At 54.6% G+C, this 5,000-nt stretch overlaps 2 non-coding genes across 2 annotated transcripts; both read right to left on the bottom strand.

Moving 5' to 3' along the window:
* Positions 1 to 282: 282 nt before the first annotated feature.
* LOC140136675 (5.8S ribosomal RNA) lies at positions 283 to 438 on the bottom strand. Its single transcript, XR_011856736.1, has one exon. It is a non-coding gene; the product is annotated as a 5.8S ribosomal RNA (ribosomal RNA).
* A 689-nt stretch (positions 439 to 1,127) lies between these two features.
* LOC140136681 (small subunit ribosomal RNA) lies at positions 1,128 to 2,941 on the bottom strand. Its single transcript, XR_011856742.1, has one exon. It is a non-coding gene; the product is annotated as a small subunit ribosomal RNA (ribosomal RNA).
* Between the last annotated feature and the right edge of the window lie 2,059 nt (positions 2,942 to 5,000).

The raw sequence follows: 5,000 nt of genomic DNA, 5'->3' as shown, positions 1-5,000 counted from the left end.
ACACCCTTGCTTTCCACGAGACGGTAAGTCAGGATTTACCGGTCGAAACACCACGGATTTCCCGCTGGTTCCGCCTAACCTGGCCCGCCCTGGCCGCGCGATGTGCACGGTACAAAGGATGAACTCACGAGGAAGGCGCCGTAATCTATAGACTCCTTAGAAGGTTCGCACCTAGTGTACTCGCTCTGCTCCTTTCGGAACAAGTTGTTACGGGTGCGGATTACCCTCGCTATCGCGCGTATTTGCCCGTGAAGGCGCATACGCGATTTCTAGTTTGGTTAACGACCCTCGGACGAACGAGGTTCGGGCCACGGAGGCCCAAACCGCCATGTGCGTTCAAATTGCCAATGATCAATGTGTTCTGCAATTCACATTGCTTCTCGCAGCTGGCTGCGTTCTTCATCGGCGCACGAGCCGAGCGATCCACCACTGAGAATTGTCTTTGGTTTTTATTCCGGGGGCTTTATTTAGTAATAAAACATGTCATGTATAAAATCACAAAGGTCAGGGCGGTCTCCACGACACTCCGAAGCGGCTGGCCCCGAGGCTATCTTTTAGCCCAAACGGCCGCAACGCAAGTGACGGAGCTTGCCTTTAAACCTGGCCCGGTCCGTTCCGAAGAACGATCCAGGTCCCTCCCAGCTGCCGGCGTCCGCAGACATCCGTGGGCCAGGAGCGTGGGTACCCTGCCGGTCACAAATAAGTGCACAATTTTTCCAAGCGCCTAGTCGCCCCCGACCAGCCGGAGCTGGGACGGGGCGAATCGCTTGCCGCATTTCCCCTCGGACTGCCGTCCAGAAAAGGGTACTCCGCAGGGGTACTGTTTTCAAGCCTCCCGCTGTGCACCGTGGAATCGCCGATAGAGCTTTCGACTCGCCTAAGCGAGAATCGCCCCATTGAGCTTTGAACCACGTCAGCGGCCCGCTTGCGGTGGCACGGGATGCGATAGCGACTTCTGCCGCGCACGCACAGACGTTGAGCCAGGTTCCTCGAGGAAGCCCCACCACCTCAATTTCCTACAGCCTCTTTCCCCGGGACTGCCGTCCAGAACGGGTACCATCGAGGCCGGGACGAACTCGGTTCGAATTTTATGATCGAATTAACTTTTGCACTAGGCAAAGTATCGTTAATGATCCTTCCGCAGGTTCACCTACGGAATTGTTACGACTTTTACTTCCTCTAAATGATCAAGTTTGATCGTCTTTTCGGCACAGGATCGAGCCGGCGAACCGGTTGACCGACCCGGCCGATCCGAGGATCTCACTAAACCATTCAATCGGTAGTAGCGACGGGCGGTGTGTACAAAGGGCAGGGACGTAATCAACGCGAGCTGATGACTCGCGCTTACTGGGAATTCCTCGTTCAAGGGAAATAATTACAATTCCCTATCCCAATCACGAAAGAGGTTCAACGGATTACCCAGACCTTCCGGCCAAGGGCAGACACACGCTGATTCCTTCAGTGTAGCGCGCGTGCGGCCCCGAACATCTAAGGGCATCACAGACCTGTTATTGCTCAATCTCGCGTGGCTAAACGCCACTAGTCCCTCTAAGAAGTTGTCGCCCACCTCGGCGGGTGGCGCAACTATTTAGCAAGCCAGAGTCTCGTTCGTTATCGGAATTAACCAGACAAATCGCTCCACCAACTAAGAACGGCCATGCACCACCACCCACAGAATCAAGAAAGAGCTCTCAATCTGTCAATCCTTACTGTGTCCGGGCCGGGTGAGTTTTCCCGTGTTGAGTCAAATTAAGCCGCAGGCTCCACTCCTGGTGGTGCCCTTCCGTCAATTCCTTTAAGTTTCAGCTTTGCAACCATACTTCCCCCGGAACCCAAAAACTTTGGTTTCCCGGGGGCTGCTAGCCGAGTCATTGGAGTAACGCCGGCGAATCGCCGGTCGGCATAGTTTATGGTTAGAACTAGGGCGGTATCTGATCGCCTTCGAACCTCTAACTTTCGTTCTTGATTAATGAAGACATTCTTGGCAAATGCTTTCGCTGTCGGTCGTCTTGCGGCGATCCAAGAATTTCACCTCTCACACCGCAATACGAATGCCCCCGTCAGTCCCTCTCAATCATTACCTCGGACTCCGAAAACCAACGCAATAGAACCGAGGTCCTATTCCATTATTCCATGCTCTGCTGTTCAGGCTGTTGCGCTTTTGAACACTCCAATTTTTTCAAAGTAAACGTTCCGGCCGCACCCGGCACTCAGTTAAGAGAACCGGGCGCAAGCCGCGAGGGAGGCTAGGAACAAACAGTGCACCCCTTGCGAGGGACCGTTAGCCTAAGCCCTAGATCCAACTACGAGCTTTTTAACTGCAGCAGCATTAATATACGCCACTGGAGCTGGAATTACCGCGGCTGCTGGCACCAGACTTGCCCTCCAGTAGATCCTCGTTAAAGGATTTAAAGTGTACTCATTCCAATTACAGAGGCCTCGAAAGAGTCCTGTATTGTTATTTTTCGTCACTACCTCCCCGTGTCGAGAGTGGGTAATTTGCGCGCCTGCTGCCTTCCTTGGATGTGGTAGCCATTTCTCAGGCTCCCTCTCCGGAATCGAACCCTGATTCTCCGTTACCCGTTACGACCATGGTAGGCGCATAACGTACCATCGAAAGTTGATAGGGCAGACGTTTGAAGGATCTGTCGCCGGTGCAGTGACCGTGCGATCTGCTAAGTTATCCAGAGTTCACCAACGAAGCGGGCAGAGCCCGGTTGGTCTTGTTCCTAATAAAAGCACGCCTTCCGTAAGGTCGGCGCTTGGTGGCATGTATTAGCTCTAGAATTACCACAGTTATCCATGTAGGGCAACTCGTTCCAAGGAACCATGACTGATTTAATGAGCCATCCGCAGTTTCGCTTGATACAAGCTTGTACTAAGACATGCATGGCTTAATCTTTGAGACAAGCATATGACTACTGGCAGGATCAACCAGGTAGATAGATCGTGATGATCTCGCCGCGCGAACGCGGCGTTTTGTTTTTCGCCGAGGCAACTAAAAGTACACCTCGGGCCCCTGTTAACGCTCTGGGCGAGTGGGGCCAGGAACTCCCTGGGTTTCGGTTGTTTCTCGGGCAAACCCTTTCAGAGATGCTCCCGCGCTTTCTAGCACCACACAAATCAAAATACACCGCCGCTGAGAGTTTCGGCGGCGGCGCGTTTGAATCTGTCCGAGCCAATCAAGGCTCACTCCTGCAAGGGCAGCGTCTGCCTATCCACGGTTGTTTTTTGCTCGGTGTATTGGCCGGTGTGCGGGCAGATTCGGCGTCACCTTTCGGCTACTCGCTCGAACTGCACTCGCTCCCGTGTATAACCGTACCACCTAATACGCCTTGGATGGCCAGAGCACGCGGCGGACACGACCCCGCGGACACACGCAATTTTACTCACGCGAAATCCGCGGGCAATGGACACGGCTAACAACTGACGTTGAAAGGCCCCGTGCTCTTGGCGAGAGAAAGAGGTCAAGCGACTGGTCGGTATAAACTGTATATTCACATTGTGTGCATATATTATTTGTATATACCATCCTGTCTGCTCAGACAGACACCTTCTCTTACAGTACGCGACTCTTCAATCCCGCCGATCAGTTGGCTACTTTTCACTCTCCTGCGCATGTTTTTCTTAACTGTTGCGTCAATGGGACTCCAGGGAAACCCCTTCTAGAATCGAGTGCAGACCTTTGCTTTTCGATCTTGGTCCAAAACTGCCGGACACGTCTCTCGGTAAAGTCACCTACTTCTCAAGAGATGCCCGTACTCGATTCCAAAAATTAGTGGCGCCGACGACCACCTGACCCCTTTCGTCGGCGATCTTTCAATCCCGCCGATCACGGAAGATTTGACCGCTTTGACGGTCGCCGGCACACCCGGCGCTTTCGGGCGAGCCATCCCGAGGCGTGCCGGGGACTTCGACCACGCCGTTTCCATGCACGGCGGCACCGGACGCTGACGCTGCTCGCACCCGAGTCTGCGCACCCCGAGCCAACCCAGGCAATGACCCGGGATTCCGGCCATTCCGGTCGGCTCGGGTACTTTTTGCGTGCTCGGCCGGGGTGCCGTTCGTCGAGCGCAAGTCGCACCCGGCGCCTTTCCGGAGCCATAGGCGGCGTGCGGGAGGGTCAGCGACTGCCGGAAACCGGCCTCGGACACGTCCCGTACTTGTCAAGCGAAACCCGTACTCGGGTCCAAAAATCAGTGGCGCAGACAACCACTACCTCCTACAGTAGCGACCCTTCAATCCCGCCGATCACGGAAGGATTGGCACCTTTGGCGGTCCCTGCCACTTGCTTCCCGCTACCGGACCCTCACGCCCCCCGTTACGCAGGATGCGCACCCCAAGCCTACCCGCGCGACACCTAAAAAACCCGGAAATTCCCCTGCCTTCGACCACTTTTGCGTGCTCGGCCATGGCGCCACTAAATTTTCACCTCGCACACCCGGCGCTTTCGGGTCACCCATCCCGGCCCTCCCGCCAACTTCAAACACCCCGTTTGCGTGCTTGGTGCCACCGGACGCTGACACTGCCCATATCCCAGAATGCACACCCCAAGCCAACCCAGGAAATGACCCGCAATACCTGATATCCCTGTCCGCTCTAGTACTTTTTTTGCTCGGCCGCGCTGCCGGTAATCGGACCCATGTCACACCCGACGCTTTCGGGTAAGTCATCATCGGCGTGCTGCATGGTAGGTAGCGGGCGCAAAGCTCAAGCAAGCTTCTCCAGCGTGCTCTGAAGCCGTGTAGGCAAAGCTACGCAATTTACAAGCACCGCTAACCCGATTACCCACCTAAAAATAAAGTTAGGCAGAATTGCACAGTTCCACCGCAAATTGTAAAGTTAGGCAATTTTTTTAAAAACACCGCTAACCGCACTAGCCACATCAGAATAAGGTTAGGCAGCATCTAGATTACAATATTAGAGCGTGTAACAAGAAAATAACAGCAAGGTAGTTTTCGGGGGAATGTGGAGGCGTGCAATTCGCCGGGCAGCCGGGC

This window comes from Amphiura filiformis, chromosome 16, assembly GCF_039555335.1.
Source record: "Amphiura filiformis chromosome 16, Afil_fr2py, whole genome shotgun sequence".
Classification (NCBI taxonomy): Eukaryota; Metazoa; Echinodermata; class Ophiuroidea; order Amphilepidida; family Amphiuridae; genus Amphiura; species Amphiura filiformis.
Note: the sequence above shows the minus strand (reverse complement) of the source record. Positions and strands in the feature narration are given on the sequence as shown.